Here is a 17681-nt window from a genome sequence, read left to right as displayed (position 1 = left end):
CATCACAAGATGGCCACCACAAGATGGCCAGCAGGAGAGGGCAGCTGTGGGTGATCAAGCCAGCAGGGGAGGTCGGTTGGGGGCCATCGGGCTGGCAGGGGAGGGCAGTCAGACATCCATCTCACAATCCGGGACTGTGGGATCGGGCCTAAACCAGCAGCGGTACCAGCAGCGGTACCAGCGCTTGCACACTAGGGCGCCCACAGTCAGACATCCCCCGAGGGGTCCCAGATTGGAGAGGGTGCAGGCCAGGCTGAGGGACACCCCCTTCTGGTGCCAGAAATTCGTGCACCAGGCCTCTAGTTATAATATAAACAATGCTCCTAACAATTATAATACTCCCTATAAAAAGGGGCATCCACTTAAAAAATCAAAACCTAACCTAATTTTGTGGATATGAAACACAGAGGAAACCAAAAGACATAGAGAGAGGAAACTGATAGGATAATCGATGGTTTTTCAGGCACACAGATACTAGAAAAGAAGGGACTAGAACCAGATGATTCTTTTTAGTAAAAGGAATTAAGAGAGTAACACAGAGACTCCACAAAGGTAAAAGTTACAATAAATAATTAAACATAAAACACCCGATTTATGTTCCAATGAGCATAGCAAAGAAGTACATAATGGGGACATGCCAGAAATGCAAAAAGAAGTCAAAATGGAGATACAACTGCAGGTAGAGGCCTTACTGCTCCCCTCTGGGAATATCATTGATCAAGTAGACAGAGAAATTTGGAGCTCTGAACAGCCCAGTTACTAATAAGGTACAACTAGCTGATCAATAAGGACTAAATCATAAATCAAGGGAATACGCTCTCTTTGAGAGAGGACCAGGGTTTTCCACCAAATCTATCCCATTCCTGGGCCCAACCAAGCACTCCAAAGCCATGGCAATTTTACCTTTTTCTTCTCAGACCACCAAGAAAACAACTAATAATATGTAAAAGGTACTTTTATGTATTCTCTTAAGTAGTCTCTTGAACTCTGTGAATCAGAGAGAAAAGCAGAAGTTATTGACATATTGGAAAGGAACAAATACACACAAAACACTGGTGCAGTCCCAGCTTAAAGGAACATGGGGATTCCTACGTATCCTTGGAAACAGGAGAGATGGTGAGAAAGGAGGTGAACCCAGGCTACGTGGGAGGAACACGGAGTGACCGTAGCCCTTGCAACTGCTCTGATCACCCGGGCACCGGGGGCTGCCTGTCTGCAGGGGCCGCATGAGGAGGGGCTGGGAAGCCACAACACAGGAGAAGACGGAGAAAGGACTGGAGTTGCTCATAATCTCTGAGAATAGACATATTAGCATTCTCCAGTGCTCAAGACATGCACACTGTCTGATCCATGGGGCCATAAAAGGGATAGGTTCCAGGGGCCATAGAAAGCAGATCTAGCTACCAGAGTGTTCGAGAGCAGACGGAGCAGACCTCACCGTGTGGCAAGCTCTCTGTCACCAGAGGTATGCACACTTAAACAATTTTTCAAAAAAGCAAAACCCCGACATGGAAACTTCTGTCGATAAATTAATGTTTAGTGAATAGGAAAGAAAGCATCCCGTGTGTGGAAAGGGACGGGGCTGGGCGTCCAGAGGCCTCGCTCTGCGCCTGGCTCTCTCTGGCTGTGGGGCCTCCGTCTGGGTTCTCTTATCCAAACAGCACTATTCATCCCTGTGAACCCAAGCCTGTGGCCTCACCGAGCTGGCTCTCTTACTGCCAACTCGGCCCCGTGCTGGGCTGTGATTCCTGCAGCTGCTTGTGCCCCGTGGTGCCCTTACCTGCCCATCTCAGTTGGGACAGGCCTGAGTCCATGCCTGCGCAGCTGGGGTACCTAAACCCAGCCGCATGCCTCAGACCAAGCCAGCCTGCCTTGCATCGACAGACTAGACTTTCCAGAACACAAACAGCCAGAGGAAGAATGCAACCTGAGGGGGTTTGCAGGCTAAGCAGGAATACCAGAGACGGGAGGGCCAGGCCTGGCTGAGCAGAGTTGGTACAGCCCAGCGGATGTAGTTGGAGGAGGAATGCTCCCCGGACCAGCGTCATCCCATCCAGGTTCCGCGCCTGCAATCCCAGCCTCCCCGGGGGTGCAGTGTGGAATGCCACAGTTAGAACACAGATATTTACTTGGACGCAGTTACTAGTATCTGCGACTAACACCGTACACCAATTCACCAGTCTACCGCTGAGCTGGGCATCTGGGGGACACGATGCAAGAAGGAACAGGACACAGAGAGGACAGAGCATGTAGACAGAATGTCCCTGAGTCCAGCACTTTGCTGGAGCTGTACCCCTGAGCTTGGTGGCTTGATGTGGGGGCTCAGGAAGTGGAGGTGCCAGCCAGCTCATGGGCTTGAGATGTGGCCGGTCCTGTGTTAAATGCTCTACGGGGAACTCGGTACATTCCTGGGACGTTGTTATAGTTATGCCCATTTTGTAGATAAAGACAGTGAAGTAAAGAGTCTACCCAGCCCTGACCGGTTTGGCTCAGTGGATAGAGCGTCGGCCTGCAAACTGAGGGGTCCCAGGTTTGATTCCAGTCAAGGGCATGTACCTTGGTTGCGGGCACATTCCCAGTAGGGGGTGTGCAAGAGGCAGCTGATCGATGTTTCTCTCTAATCGATGTTTCTAACTATCTCTCTCCCTTCCTCTCTGTAAAAAATCAATAAAATATATATTTTTTAAATAAGAGCGTCTACCCAAGGTCAAGCAGGCAGTGAGGGGCCTCCCTGGAACTCACATTCAGAGTCTCTCCTTCATTTTGTCCTCACTATGGCCTCCCTCCAGCAGCACCAGCAAACCCAGGAGCTCCCTCCCAGTCCCCACTTCCGCCTGGCTCCACCTCACATCTCCTCCTCTCTCTCAGAACCTCCCCTCCCCTCCTCAGAACTCCATCCCTCCCTCCAAAAGGCCAACTGCATGGTCCACCTGTGTCATCTGACGTGATTTCCTTGCTGTGACTGAGTAAAAGCCTTTAAGTCACCTGTGTGCCATTGAGAGTGTCCTAGCAACCCCAGGACAGGGCCATGTCTCCTTCGTCCTGTTATCACCCTGGTCCCAAAAACAGGCCCCCGGGAAGTTCTAGCTCCATGAAGGGGGGACGAGCGAGTGACCGGGTCTGTGGGCTCCGAGTGACAGGTATTCCCTTTGGAGCTGGGACAACGGGTCAGATCCAGAGGAGCACCGAGCTCTGGGCAGCTCTCTGCACCCCCTGACCCTAGCCCCACGGCCTCGGGCAGCACAAAGCCGAGCCCAGGCCAGTCCGGCAGACATTTCCCGACTCCCATTCTCCACCTCCACTCTCAAGAAAGAATCCAGAACCCCCAGCGTTCCCCATGTTGCTGTATCCCCCTCCCCCCAGCCCCAGCCTCTCCAAACGACACTTAGTTAGGGTTCAAAAACAATCCAGTTATAATACATAAAGCAAAGCTTCCTGGGTGCTTCCTGGGGGGCAAGCACTTCCATCACTCACTGCGCTCAAGAGCCCCCTGAAGAAGAAACTTCTATTGCTCCCATTCCCCAGAGAGGCACATTGAGGCCAGGGAAGTAACACCGCTGGCAAGTGGCTGGCCTAGGCTCCCTGGCCTGCGGGGCTGCAGGGAGAGCCCTGTGTACTCTCGGGCTCTTGGTGCTTTCCCAGCCAGATTCGGGGAGCAGGCAGGTGGGCGGAGGGTGTGGCTCATAAGCCGACTCCCCTGGGGAAGGCTCCTGGGCTGCCAACCCTGAGGCTTCCCACCCCCAGCCTGATACTGCGATCCTGAGCCAAATCAGGAGGAAGTTGAAGGTTCATAAAAATATCTCTGCTAATCGGGGAGGAGGGGGAAACCACCCTTCGCCTGCAGCTGCTGCTGCCACGGAGGCTGCCAGGGCTGCCCTGCCTGCCCCTGTCGCTCGGTACTTCCCGCTGAGCCAGGGCAGGTGTGGACAGAGCCCAGACCATGGAGGCCCGGCTGACATCAGGAAAGCCACCTGCAGTCCACGAAAGCAGGGTCAGTCTGTGGCTCTGTGCCTCGTCTTCCTAAGTGGCCCAGGGGCTGTTACCTGTTGGTGGTCCTGCGTGGCTGAGCAAGCTGTGAGATGTCATTTCTCCTGCAGCCTGGTCGCCAGCCTGCTCTGGAGAGAGTCACTTCCCCTCTGGGGCTCGGCTTCCTCATCATTGAAATGAAGGGGTGGGACCAGATGCTTTTCAAGTGGCTCTGGCTGGGGGCTCTTTCTTTCAGGTCTGAGGGTGTCTGTGGAGTCATCTCACACGCTGCAGTCTAAGCCGGGTGTAACGCAGGGGCAGCCAGCGTCTTACAAAAGCCCTCGTGGCTTCCATCGCTTCTGGGGTTCAGGATTAAGAACTGCCGCCCACAGAAAAGAGGGTAGTGCTGGGCGCCTTCATATTTAGGACTTGGGGGGCAGGGATGCCCAGCCCCTGCCTGAGTGTCTTCAAGGACGGTCAGCTCCCTGGCCCTGGCTTCTATGCCAGGCCTCCACAGCAGTGGGGCCAGCCTTGGGCTGCAGAGCTCCCCAGGGTCCTGCAAGCAGAGATGGCCTCAGGGCCTCCCATCTTCAGGGCTGGGACCTGGGACCCACCACAGGCCCAGGCTGGTGTCTCTCAGCAGGGAACCTTGCAGAGTCCAGACATTCAGGGGAGTCTGGCATTACCGCGCCTGGCAGATTCAGCCCTGGGCGCGAAGTGACTAGGAGATCCCCTGAGAGCCCGAGGCTCGGGCTGTGCTCCCAGGTTGGCGTGCCGTGGCTTTCAGGTGTCTACAGGAATAGGAGCTCCCCGGGGTGGGACTGGGTGTCAATAACAGCTGGTGGGTGACTTCGGGGAAGTCAGCTGGGGTCCCCATCGCTCAGGAAAGAGGTTGCTGGGACCGTGACAGCCTTCCAAGTGTTCGCCCACCGTCTCCAACGCTGATCGCACCCATGTTATGGAAGGAAGGGGAGAACTAAGTTCAATCCCTGCCCTGGGCCATAGAGCCCCGAGCTGGCCTGAGCTCAAAGCAGGGCTCCGGGCAGTCCTTCCCCAAGAGAGCTCCTCCCCCTTCTCCACCCAGGCCCCTAGGGCAATCTAAGCAGAGGGGAGGCGGCCAGATCAGGGCATCCTGGGTGCAGCTGCAGAGGCCAGGGACCTGCCCAAAAGCAGCAGGGAGGAGACCCGCAGGTTTCGGGCGGGGCCTGTGGCCTGGGAGGCCCAGGAAGAGGTTGGAACTAAAGGGCCTGCAGAGCCATTCACCGCTCAGTTCCTCTTCAAATGGAGCCTCGTCCACCTCCCCTCCAGTTATCTTCTTTTATAAAAATGAGTATTTCCCCACCTGCCCCTCAGGGTATCCTCAGCACAGCTACTTCCAGAGTTTCTGTACCAACATGTATATATAAGTGTTATTTTCTCCCTCTTTTAACACCAAAAGTTTGAGTCCTATGTGGGCTGTTCTCCCACCTCCCTCTCTTGACGAGCTTTGTTCGTGACCCTCATCAAGGGAGTAACGTGTGGTCAGAGAGACTCAAAGGGTGGTGTTCCCCTTCCCCGCCCCCCATGCCCCCCGCTCCCCAGCCTTTCAGGGTGACATGTGCTGGGCCAGAGCTGTGTGGGATGTCCCCCAACCGACCCAGGGGAGCTGCTCAGGGGCCAGGGTCAGCGACAGGTGAGAGAAAAAGACGAGAGGAGAAGGAAGCAGCCTAAGTGCAGACCCGAGGAGAGAGGAGCTTGGTGTTTTGAGGGGGGATCCTAGGGTCTCTCTGTGCACTGAAGGCCGGGGCACTGGGGGAATGGCAAGAGGTGAGGCTGGAGGGCTGGTGGTCAGACAGGAGGAGGGGCAGGGGTGCTCAGGGTCCCAGGGAACCTGTGCCCTGGACAGGACCACCGCACAGGAAGCTAACCCCTAAGAGAAACCTCTGACGATATAGTGCCTTCCTTCTAACCTCCGCCCAAATCAGGACCAGCTCAATGGGATGAGGCCGTTCAGGGACCGGACACAGGACAGACTCACTTGGAGGCAGGGTCAGGGTGGGGTGAGGGCAACAGCAGCAGTACCATGAGGGAATCAGGACATGGAAAGGTGTCGGGGTGTCTGAGGGGAGGGCAGCGTCAGCTGGGGCAGCCTGATTCCAGTTAGAGCCTCAGGCAGACCGGGGTTCAGTTGTCAGTTCCCTATGTAGCCACACTGTAAACCTGCCTAACTGCCTAACTTCTGTAACTGGAGTCACACATTCATTCAATCCACACTCATCTGTTGACCATCTGCTCTCCCCCAGGCAGTGGTGGTCAAGACAGACAGCAGTACCTTCTCAAAAACACTGTTTTCAGGACTCTGCGTGACAACAGGGGTGAGAGTACCCAGCAAGGATGAGGTACTGGTGATGCAAAGACCCCCCGCCCAGCCGCCACTGATGGGGGCGGGGCCCCAGAAGCAAAATGAGGTCCCAATAGAGAAACTGAGGACAGAAAGGCAAGGAGAGAGAGATGGTCTCAGCCCTTCCCACCTTCTGCTCCCAGTCTCCAAGCTCTGCCACAGTGCTGTCCCCAAGCTGCACCTACGTGTCTCATTGCCCACAAAGTAGACCCCTCAGAGCCTCTGGCAGAGATGGAAATGCCCAGCCTCCTTGAAAGTGGGCACGTGGGTAGCCAACAGGATCAAGTTGGCAAAGCTTAACATAAGGCAGGATGGAGTGAAACACTCAAGGGGTCACAACCCTTTAGAATTCACCCTTCCCCTCCCACACGGCCCCTCAGGCCCTCGCTGGAAATGCAATAGTGAGGTTAAGGCAGGAAGTTCTGGACACTCAGGCATCTGGGGGTGGTCATTTTTTCAAGCTCCCTGCCCCTGCAGTGGGATTCACTTCCTTCCTGGAATTAATTTTGATTTATATATACATTTATATCCATCTTGAGTTGAAGAATAAAAAAAAGCTTCTCCAATACCAAGGGCCTGGCAGGTCAGAGTTAGGGAGGTCCCAGGCCCACCCCTCCCCACTCCTCTCTGTGGTGAGGCCAGCACTCCTGTTCTCAGGAACCCTTTGTCCCCAGAGCCTCCTGCCCGACATGGAGCCCCCACCTCTGCTCACATAAGCTCCAATGCATTGTTCACGGTCCCCAGCCACGCTCTCAGCCCTGGCTCCGTCAGCTGGCTCCAGGACCTCGAGGAGGTCGGCCTGGAGACCAAATGTGAGGTGACCAACAGGTGGCAAGGGTATGACCCTCCTCTGAAAGCCCCACCCTGAGCTCTTGGTGCCAGGGAAGGAGGACACGGGCCAGAACAGCAGGAAAACGCAGCCTTGGCCAGTCTGAGGGTAAAGAGCCAAATCCTCAGTCCTCCTCCCCCCCCGATCTCTGGCCCCACACAATGCACTCAGGGGCCTGAGGTCACTTGCTGGGCAAGAGGCAGCTGCCCCTTGGGAGGCCCCAGTTTGCTACCTGGGTGCAGTTAGGGGGCCGACTATCCTGGGTGCCCAGGGCTTGGGGGATTCCTGGGACCCCGAATTTCCCATGTTAAAATCAGCACAGTCCCCAGACAAATGTGGATGAACTGGCCACCGCAGGTCAGTTAGGGAGCTCTGGGGACTGGCCCCTTGCTTCAGTCGGAGGGCTTTTCTCCCTGACTCCACCCCAGGGAAGGATAGGTCCTGGTGGGTTTGGGGCCCAGGTCCCTGCTTCCAGCTGACTGCGCCCAGGATGCACACTTGGGCCCCTTCGTTACAGAGGCCCCTTCATTGCAGAGGCGCCTGGGCCTCAGACCAAACACCTGGGGGAGGAGCTGGCACTTTTCCTCTCCCGCAGAGAGGGCTGGCAGGCACCGCAGCTTCAACACCGTAGTGACCACATGTTCAAGGAAAGGCCCCGGCCAGACAAAGGGGCTGTGTGTTACCTCGGGCTGTGAGGGCTGCCAGCGTGTCGGAACGTCTGGAACATGTCAGAGAAGGGGCTTCAGGTTACACGAAATGGCCTGTTTCAGGAAACTAGAGTGTGTGGTCCGTCCGGGGCCCAGTGCCGCCCCAGCCCCAGCTCAGCCTCCCGTCCGGGTGAGGGGCCCAAGCAGCGCAAGATGAGGGGACTCTACAGGTCTGTTCATTATCTTCTCCATCAAGAAGTCTCTCCTCCTTAACTGGCTGCTGGGGGGCCTCAAATAACAGACCACCTTGCCACGAAGGGGGTTTTGCCCAATTAGTTCAGTCCCAGGGCCCAAAATCATGGTGCCGTGTGTTGTAGTCTTTCCTCAGATCTTCACAGGCTCACAGCCCGAACTGTGCACACCCACCCCGAGATGCGCACACACACACTCAGATATATACACATGTGGACACACACGTACACACCAAAGGGCACACCCTAACCCAGAAACACCTTCAGAGTCACACACACACACATGTTCCCATACCCCCTCCGAGGACACCCACACATGCTTATGCTCCCACAGATACACACTCATCCCCAAAGACCTTAGGTAATTACAATATAGACAAATCACACATATGTGTGCCCCACAGTCAGAAAAATATACACTCACCCAAAGACACACAGCTAAACCTCTGACACCCCCTGAACCACCCACAGACCCTATGCAGCTCCATTACCTGAGATCTGGTACATGACCTCCTGGCCCTCCCCATAGCCCCCGTCCTGGTCTCCAAGCACTCCAAGAGCCCTGAGCAGGAAAGGTGGTGGCAGGTTGTTCGAGAGAGAGACTCAGAGGGGATGGAGCCAGGGTGCTAGCAAACTTGGAGTCACCTTCCTTCCATATGCCACAATCCTCAGACTCAGCCAGGGTGGAGCCTCCAGACCCCCCTACCACTTGGGGATTCAATTGAAGAATGTAAAAATATTATTGCAGCCTGTATTTGGAAAGTCATTAACCTAAAAGTTTTTCATAGAGTCCTAAACCCAGTAAAAAGCAACTAGAAAATAAATCCTATAGTGATATATGAGAAATGGAAAACATACTGCTTACAAAAGTGAAACATATGGTTAGTTATTGTGTATCCTGCATGAAAGAATTGTATCATGTTTTTAGCTATGTGGAATAATACATAAGCTATAATATAACTTTAAGAAAATTAATTTGGATGGAGTTTTTTTTACTATGATTGCAACCGTGCTGATAAACAAGCACTGGATACATTAATGGGAAACACACAGGAAAGAAAATGCTAGCAGTGGGAGGAAAATGACATTGTGGAAATTCTCTTTTCCAATACTCCTGTAAAATGGGCAAATAAAGATTAGGTATGTTGTAATCAAAATCTACCTAGCTACAGAGAATAAGTTACTTCCTCAAGCATTTAATATATTTTTTGTAGAAGCAGAATAGAATGTCGTAGAATCAGAAATCGGATTTATTGAGTTCAGCCCTGAGGACACACTCTTGCTAATTTGTCATTTCAGAAAAGTCCAACTTTAAATATTATGTTTCAGTTCATTAATAAAAAACATTTCCTGAGGACCTGCTATGTGCACAGCATCTGGAATACAAGGATGAGTAAGACTTCTTGGACAAGATACTGCCTGAATTGAGGGTGGAGGAGACGTAAAGAAGGAAACGCGGATTCCAGTCGTGATTAGGAGAACTCATGGGCCAGGAGACCAATGAAGTAGGTGAGAGGAAGAATGATGTAGAGTTGAGAGTGACTCCGTTGTTCCCAAAACTGGGACTGGCTGGATCAAGGGGGAATTCACATGAGATGCAACATGGGTGGGGCTGCAGGATTGGGCTGGGAGGAAAGGGGTTTCATTCTGGACCTGAGGGTTTGGAGTCCCAAACAAGATGCCCCACCATGGAGAGACAGAGTGGGGAGTCGTCAGTGCAAGGACAGCGGAGGAAGTTTGTGGGTTTGTAGGAAACAATACATAGTGTGAGATGGTTCCTCGTATGCTTTTATGTTAAGAAATAGGAGTGGGGACTCTTTTGGTGTAAATTTCTGTGGCAAAAACATTTCTCTGCTCTTCCTTATGTCCCCCTAGTCTCCTAAGTTTACTAACCAATTCTAAAATATGTATTAACAAGCTAAACACAAATTTAACAAAGTTTGTAACTGGTTTCCTTGAATAAGATGATCCAGTTTGGCTTGGGCCTTATGACTTAACATTAAGTATTTAAAATATAGTATATAATAATTAGCAACTACCTGTTTTGTGGATTCAGGGTAAAAAATAATGTAAGCCACTGAAAAAGTTTTGCCCTGGCTCATTCAGGAAAAAAAAAAAAAAAAAAATCACATGGCAAAGGCCGCATCTAGCTGAAGATTAATGCTCATTTCTCAAAATCTAAATTATACAGCACAGATGCTGTGGAATCACTAAACGGAATAAAGAAAATGTACCAAGGACAGCAAGATATTTGAATCCTTTACAAATTAGTCAGTCATTTACATCCTGCAAATCGGGAGGGTCGTGTGAAACCTCAGGCAGGGGCTCAGGACGGCCATTTGAGGAAGTGAAGCTGCCAGGATGGGCTTCCTGTGGGATCAATTTTCTTTACAAAAGACAATTTAATGCCATTTATTTATTATAAAATCTATAAGAAGGACAAAGCTATCTTTCTGCAACCAGACGACCACAGTATAGTTGAGCCAGCCCTGCGCAGCCTGGTCTTTTGCCCTGTGTTTCTGTAAAATGGTTTTAACACGTATTTTCTCTCCCTTGTAAGAAATATTTGCTGCTTCCTGATGGTGTCTCACTTGCAGGAAAGACAAGGGAGGCTGGCTGATGGTGGGACACAGGGAAGATTGCCAGTACTCTTTGGCTTAATTCTACAGCTTTGGAAAATAAGAAACTCTCCAGGACCCCACGCAGCAGGCCCAGGGCAGTTTCCCAGAGGAGGCTCTAGGCCCTGGCAGCAGCCGCCCTCCCTCCTCGGCGCTGGGCAGCCGTAAGCTCTCCAGGAGTCCCATGACCTTGTCTCTGACATTGAAAGATGTCATTCTGGGTGGGAAGACATAAAGCCTCCTAGTCCCATCATGTTTATGGGAACTGACTCCAACTTCATCTCCTCCGGGTCTCAGGAGACAACTTCCAGGTAGGAGGGCCTGGCCTTTCTGCAGAACACTGCCCCAAAGAGCAGCTGGGAAGGCAAACTGGCTGCACACGGCTCCCACCTCCCCACCTGGGGGTCAGATGCATCTCCGAACAGGGCAAGTTGTCAAGATGGAGAGCGAAGCGACTAGCCAACTATGAACCCTCCCACAGGCTTCTTCCCCAGGACTCTCCATTGCCCCGCAGCCCTGGGGCCTGTGCTGAACCTCCGAGAACCCAGTCTTACCTTTGTCCTGGCTGGGGTGCTGGGAGCTCTAGGAGACAGGGCTCCTGTCCCATAGCCCCAAGGGGCTGGGTCTTTGGTTTCCCTACTTTTGTGGACATTGCATGGCTGTGTCCTTGGTCAGTCCTGTCTGAGAGGCAGGTGCCTGGGGGCACAGGTCATGGAAGGGAGGGGCCTCGGGAGAGGGGCTCTCTGGAGCCCCAGCTGTTTCCCAGAGAAGTTTCTGAACCAAATAGGGTGGGTGCGGTCCACCATGGTGCTCATGGGAGCGGTCCACTTCTGTCGTATGTACCCTCCAGACTTCCCAGCTCCCCGGCTGCAGAAGTCTGGGCCTCGTACCACGGGCTCCACAGTCATTCACAGCAGTATCTTCTGGGCCACTGAGCAGGAGATGGAAGGGCTTTTTGACCCCAAAGTACAAGTGTAGTTGGGTCTCTGGCAGTAACACAGACCTAATGGGTCCATTTACCCATCAAGAAGAGGGAGGGGCCAGGACTACAGAGCAGTGTGTGGTCTGAAGTGGGCAAAGGCCACCCATATCGTATTTGGAGAACTGCTCTGTGTGTGTGTGTGTGTGTGTGTGTGTGTGTGTGTGTGTGTGTAGAGAAAGAGAGGGGGGGGGTTGGACAGGAGAAATTGGGGGGTCATGAGTCAGGTGAAGGAGTGAGTGGGAGAGCTGGGCATGGTGGGCAGGGCAGACCATTGTTCTGAAAGCAGGATCAGGGCATGATTCTTGCCCTGACCCGACAGCACACAGGCCCGGAAAAGCCAGTCCCCCCGCCTCCATCTGGGGACACCCCTGGAGTCCTGCCACATTGAGCCTGGGGACGCCAGAGCCTCTGGGAGCAGTTTATTACTTGGCTTTTGGCCAGTGCCTGGACCAGGGCCCAGACAGGTTCCACTCAGGGTAGAACCTACCCCGAAAGCAGATGGACAGAGAGAGGAAGGGTCTTGCGGACGAGGTCCTCCAGCCCTGCCATCTCACCACCTGCTCTTGGCGTAGAACTCAGCGCTCATGGTTGGGGTTTCCTGGCAGACTGCATTCACTTATCATTGCAAACTTCAGGCCATGGGCATGAGGGATGGTGCTCCCCGGCCTGCGAACGCTGTGCATTCTGGAGAAGGGGCACTGGCCTCAGGGTGTCTTCAGAGCATGACTTCACCCGAAGCAGGAAGGCAGTTATCAAGATTGAGACGCCTACAGGGGCCAAAAGAAAGTGTAATTCTGGACCCTGAGCGCCCCAGGCTGTGGTCAGGAAAGCCACCCCGGGTGTGCGCCGGGGAGGGCAAGCAGCTGTGTGGTGGGTGAGTGTTGAGGGGCCCTCCTACCATCCTCAGTCAGCATCCCAAGACTCACCTTCTTAGGGTGAGGTGCTGATTTTCGGTGGCCCAATCTCGAGCTATCTGGCCCAGCCGGGCCTTTCCTTGCTTCTGCCACCGGTGGGAAGCGGGAGTAGCCCTGGCTGCCCTGGGGCCTGCGGGGAAGATCAGTAAGGAGGGTGTGGAGGCCCCTCCAGACAGCCTTCACCTGCAGCTGCAACTTTCTCCCCCGCTCCCAAGGAGGCTGCAGGAACAGGTCCTGACCCAGCGGCTGATGGCCGGCCGCCACTGCAGAGCTCAGCAACTGCTCTCCCAGTGCCCAGGACGACAGTGAACAGGGCACTTTGTTTGCCCCAGGGGGGTCCCCCAGCCTCCAGACCCCAATACTTCACAGCAGGGCTTCACCCCTCCTCCCACTGCCACACTCCCCCCACGCCAGCAGTCTTTGCTTTGACCAAGGGATGCCCTAGTCACTTGTCTCCTGGGAAGGCTGGTTTGAGGAGCAAGGTATGTGCCAGGCACGGGACACAGTCGCTCCTCCTGAATGAGGGGACTGTGCTTGGCCACGTGGAGAGGAGGGGCCTGTAGGAAAAGATGCCCGGAGTCCACCAAGCCCTTCCACCCCCTTCCAATGGCGGCTCGGAGAGCCTCGAGGGTCCAAGTGAAGACGCAGAGGAGCTTGTTACGTTGCCTTTGGCCCGTGGACCAAGCTCCAGGAGGGGCATCCACCGGGTGACACCGGCCAGGGGGCCAGAGGGCTGAGAACTCACTGGGGAAATCGGGGCTTCTTGGAGCGCTTGTGGACCCCCCGGGATTCCCTGCAGCTGCTGCCCACCATGTTCTGCTCCCTGGGCTCAGCAGGTGCCCGACTCCTGAAGCTTTGAGAGGTCCGGGTCCCCACTGGCAGGGGCTCCAAGTCCCAGGGACAGTTTACAGGCCGGCCCAACAGAGGAGAGATGGGGGGAGGTGGTGACTGGGTAGGAGGGGAGTAGGGGCGGGAGAGCCGTTTGCCCAAGTGGCCGGAGGCCAGAGAAGGGCCAGAAGGGGGGTTCGGGGCAAAGGAAGAGTGAAGAGTGGAGAGGGAGGACAGGCGGACATGGCGGACAGGAGGGGTAGGGGGACTGGCCGGGCAGGGGGAGCAGGGGACCCGAGGGGGCCTATAGAGGCAGCAGGTCTTGCGGGTTCCCAAGTGAGGAGGGGCCCCTCTGGTGAGAGATGGGAGCCTGCCTGGGCGAAATGCGTGAGCCGGAGGAGAGCCAGGCCAAGGGCCCAGAGTGGGGTCCGGCAGAAGGCAGCGGGGGAAACCAGATGAGGGGGAAGGGGAAGAGGCAGGAGGAGGAGGAGGGGGAGAGGGTGGGCTAGGGGCAGTGGGAAAATAGAAGGTTTGCTTTCTCTTCATCGCTGGCAATGCACAAAGTGAGAGCGGATCCAGCCGTGGGGTTCTGGAATCTGTTAGGATTTGTCTTTGTGACCTCAGAAGCAGAGAATTCTAGAGCGAGGCCTGGGTGCCTTATAGACATAAGCAAACAGGTCTTCACAGAGACTGTCCAAGGCAGCGCTTAGGGCAGAGCCAGGGCCAGGCGCCCTGGATAACCTGCGTCAGCCGGGTTAGGCACCTGGGGGCCATGGGACAGCATCCTGGCTGGCTCCCGGCCCAAGAGCCTGCCTCAGAGCCCGGGGGCTGGTGCTCTGAAGTGGCCCCTTTTTCCTGGCCACATCCCCAGTCTCCCAGTAGCCCCGCCCAGGGAGGGTGAAGGGGCTCAGCCAGTCCCTGAGCTTGGGTGCCCGGAGATGTCTGAGCTCAGGAATTTCCAAGAATGAGCAGGGATAGCCATGTTTGTCTCGGGCATCCCGAGCCTCGGGGTTCTGGGAAACAGAGGCAGCAATGCGTGCTGGTCAAGAAGCAAGAGCCTGGAGAGCTGAGTCCTCCTAGGTCTGTGTGCCAGGACACAGTGACAGGATGCTGTCCCCTGGCCCCAGAGAAGGGCAGTGCCGGCAGTCAGGGAAGAAAGCCCTCTGTGCACTCTGGTCACTCATGCAGTCACATCCCCTGCTCTCCCGTCTCAGGAAGGACCTTGAAGAGACTTCCTTTCTAGTGATGGAAAGGGCCTAACACTGGGCACCAGACTCAGGGCACCTGACATGGAAAGGACAAATCCAATCCCCTCTCACATGTGACTGAATAATTTTTTCTAGAACTTCCACGAGCTTGACAACCAGGGCTAAGGAACCTGGGGTTCTGGAGTCTTAGTGGCCTCACCTCACAAATTCAGCGACCCTCATGGTCTCCTCCTCTAGATGCTTCATGTCCCCAAGCAAATGTCCAGAAAAGCCTGCACCCCACAAACTACCAATGGCTCCTCTCCTGTCACACCCCTCCCCCATCTCTGTTTCCTCTCAGGGAGTGCCACGTCCTCCGTTTGCCTAGTGCTCCAGCGCAGCCCCTCTCAGGGCCCCAGGCCACCAAGCATTATTCCACCTGCTCTTCCCTGTCCTCCCCGCCCCTCCCCTCCTCACTGGCTCCTTTGCAAACACCCCAAGATACTGGTGCGTCATTCAGAAGGGGCCCTGTGCCTCCCTCTCACATCCCTGCAGGGAGGGAACCACAGGGAGCATATGACAAAGCCCCAGACAGGATGAGGGGATCAGAAAGCAAGGAGGGGGCCGTGCTGCCCCCCTGCCCAGAGATCCCAGTGACGCAGCTGCACCCCTGAGAGTGGTGGGAAACCATGAGGGACCACATCCAGTCAGTCCTGGATGCTCAGGGGCCATGGAATGACCGCCGAGCCTGTCAGGCCAGGGCTTCTCATGGATGTCACTCGGAGTGGATCAAAGCAACCCCTGAGGCCGGGTGTGATCCCGCCCTACTCCCTTCACAGCCCCACCTGCCACACTTGTGGGATCCTGGGGAGAGAGGACAAGACTAAAGGTCCTCAAAACAGACATTAAGCCCTGGAGAAAACGAAGACGCCATGGCCCCATCACACTTGAGTTTAAGAACTGGGAAGTGGACCAGCCTCAGCAGTGAGGGCAAACCCCACCTGTTTGAGGTGACGCAAAGAAAGCTTTCGGAGGGGATGGGGGAGGGGGGCCTCATCCCCCTGAATGAGGGAGGGGGGCCTCCGATTACAGTAACCATTGCCGGATGATTCAGAGGGAAAGGCCCGCAGCAGAGATGACTGTGAGGGGGCACAGCACGAGAGTGAGTTCTCAGAGTGAAAACGAGAATGTCGTGCATGTGGGAGCCCCGAGAGTGACTCAACACCGATGTCACACAGGGCATTTGCTTCAGCTGGAACTTAACACAATCTTCCAGGGGTAGAAAGAATATAACTGGATGCTCTGTCACCAATGGACATGGGGCTTGTTCATCACAGCTCCTCGGGCACAGGCCACCCTCCCAACGCCAACAAAGAAGGCCCACAGCCTGTGCCCACGACAAGGAATCCTTCCTGATGCCTTCAAGCGACAGGCACTGTGCTAGACCCTGCGGGTGCAACAGTGAACTAAGTAAGACATTATCTCAACCACAGGCACTGGCTGCCTAGTGAAGACGGCAGACGTCTAAATAGATAGCGATGCTCCTTACCCTCCTCCGAGAAACAGGAACAAGGATTGTCACTGGGCTACTGGCACCTCATGCCTCTGCCACCAGACGCTGAGGGGACGGCCATGTGCCTGCTGGCTCAGGCTGGGCTCTTCTTTGCAATAACACACCTTGGTCATGGGCTGAGCAGAGAGAACACTAGAGAAGACCAAGGAGGTCTGTACAGAAAGACAGGATGGAAGAGGAAAGCTCTACCTACACACCAAGCTGGGGGGAGGTGGGATGGAGCTGGGATTTGAGAAAGAGACTAAAAGAGAGTGAGTTCAGGGAGGCAGCTGCCTTCTGTAGAGAGTACATTTCAGTTAGTTGCTGTGCATTAAGGATGTTTATTTGTGTGCTCACTTCAGCATCATATATAATAAAAATTGGAACAGTACAGAGAAGGTTAGCATGGCCCCTGTGCAAGGATGACACACAACTTTGTGAACTGCTCTGTTTCGTGCAGTGCCCTGGTGGGTGTCCTCATCCCTGTGATTAGCTCCCAAGAAATATGAGTCAAAGCACAACATGTGACACTCAATAGCAAAACCCTGACTTTTCATTATAAAAATATTCGTGGAAGGCAATCTGTGAAAGGAAAACAAAGTTGAGTAATACCTCGGTGTTTGTGCTAACATGTTACCTTGAATTTCCTTCATAAACCTTAAGATGTTCTGAAATTAACTTATTTTAAAAAAGAATGTGCTCGCATCCTATCTAATAATAGAGTAATATGCAAATTAACCATCACTCTGCAACAAAATGGTGGCTCCCATAGACACAAGATGGCAGCGCCCAGTCTTCTCAGGCCCGCCGGAGACCCCCAGTCCTAGGGAGGGCTGCCAATGAGAGCCGGCAGCACGGCCCAGGTTGTAGGCCTGGGAGGCTCCCGTGCCCCCCCACCCCCACCCTCTTCCTCGATGGGCTTCCAGCCCCACCCGTGCCCCACCCGTGGGCCTGCGAGGCGGCCACACCCTCCGGTGTGATCCACTCCAGCAGTGACCCAGGTCGTTGGCCTGTCGGCTGGGAGGCGCCTGCACCCCTCTCAGCACGATCCACTCCCACCTGTGGCCAGGGCTGTAGGCCGGTCAGCTGGGAGGCGCCCGTGCCCCTCTAGGCGCGTTTTCCTTACAGCCTTTGTCAGGACTGTGGGCCTGGGAGGCAGCTGCGCCCCTCTCCGCATGCTCCACTTTCAGCCGCCGCCAGGGCCCAGGCCTGTCGCCTGGGAGGTGCCTGTGCCCCTCTCAGCGCGATCCGCTCCCAGCCATGACCCGGGCCTTAGGCCTGTTGGCTGGGAGGCGCCTGCACCCCTCTCGGCACATTCTGATTTCAGCCGCTGCCAGCTTCTTCCCAACCTGCAAAACTCCAGTTTGATTCCCCTATAAAGGGAAGAGAATAGGACAGGACGTTCCCAGGAAACGGTGACAACAGGTTGCATGTGTGGACTGTGCTGGAGCTGTGTCCATGGCATTGTGGAACACTGAGGAAGGAGCAAGCAGATCTGGCTGCAAGGATGAGGAGAGGGCCACAGAG

General features: G+C 54.8%; 1 long non-coding RNA gene and 1 other non-coding gene across 2 annotated transcripts; one reads left to right on the top strand and one right to left on the bottom strand.

Moving 5' to 3' along the window:
- Nucleotides 1–12076: 12076 nt before the first annotated feature.
- On the bottom strand, nucleotides 12077–13942 carry LOC114229210 (uncharacterized). Its single transcript, XR_003615290.2, has 3 exons — nucleotides 13333–13942; nucleotides 12600–12717; nucleotides 12077–12440 (listed from the first exon to the last, which is right to left on the bottom strand). It is a non-coding gene; the product is annotated as an uncharacterized LOC114229210 (long non-coding RNA).
- A 2561-nt stretch (nucleotides 13943–16503) lies between these two features.
- Nucleotides 16504–16611, top strand: LOC114229219 (U6 spliceosomal RNA). Its single transcript, XR_003615298.2, has one exon. It is a non-coding gene; the product is annotated as a U6 spliceosomal RNA (small nuclear RNA).
- The last annotated feature ends 1070 nt before the right edge of the window (nucleotides 16612–17681 follow it).

This window comes from Eptesicus fuscus, chromosome 11 (genome assembly GCF_027574615.1).
Source record: "Eptesicus fuscus isolate TK198812 chromosome 11, DD_ASM_mEF_20220401, whole genome shotgun sequence".
In the NCBI taxonomy this organism is placed as follows: domain Eukaryota; kingdom Metazoa; phylum Chordata; class Mammalia; order Chiroptera; family Vespertilionidae; genus Eptesicus; species Eptesicus fuscus.
This window is presented reverse-complemented; position numbering and strand designations above follow the sequence as displayed.